Below are 895 nucleotides of genomic sequence, written 5' to 3'. Positions count from 1 at the left end.
GCGAAGATACATGTCTAGTTTCAAGGCCATCCCATTTAAGACTTTGTTATTTTCAGTGATACGTTAGTCACGTCTAAGACATATATCAAATGTTGTGTCTCATTTTGAGTGTGAAGAATCTCTCTCTAAGAGTTTTTACTCTGGTTCTAGGAATGGACACCCCATTTAAGACATGCAAAAATGATTCGCAAGAGCATATGACAATATGGTACAATGGGAATGATACAGGTGCCCCCCCTTAAGATATCAACATAGTTTTATGTTAATGTCTTAAGGAAACTAGATACAAGGATACCTTACCTTCAAAGCCAAGGAGATATCCTTCAGGCAACAATGTCATAAATCCAAGCTAGAGAGGGAATACTCTTCAGGAAAGGATAAGATAGTTGAAAAAGAGATATCTTGCTAAACGTGTAAAGGGTTTCCTTGGAGGAGAGGATATCTTTTTGCAAAAGACACCTACCTCCAAAAAGAGTTATCTTGAACAAACATAACATCTTCTACCAAGATAAGGGAAGGGGAACAATAATTCATGCCTTCCTCCTATTGCTAGGTGAAAAGAGATTCTTAATGAAGGATGACATACTTTTCACCCAATGTGAGGGGTAATTTTATGATAGATGTGCATTGCCAAATGAAGAAGAGGTTGCAGCCAAGGAATTACACCTCTTGTATAAGAGAGAATCCTTGAGAAAACAATAGCTTCACACAAGGAATGACACCCAATCATAAACAAATACCACTCAACAATGGTAAAGTAGATCCTTAGAGAGAAGAAAAGATGAGAATTTATTGCCCCCCAAGTGTAAGGACAATGAGAAGAATTACACAATCTTCTAAGGAGAGATTAAGCATAAGGAAATGCACAATAAACTAATATTAATGAATATCCAAT

Source organism: Cryptomeria japonica, chromosome 3 (genome assembly GCF_030272615.1).
Source record: "Cryptomeria japonica chromosome 3, Sugi_1.0, whole genome shotgun sequence".
Lineage (NCBI taxonomy): Eukaryota > Viridiplantae > Streptophyta > Pinopsida > Cupressales > Cupressaceae > Cryptomeria > Cryptomeria japonica.
The sequence above is the reverse complement of the archived record's forward strand: the minus strand, read 5'-3'. Positions refer to the sequence as shown.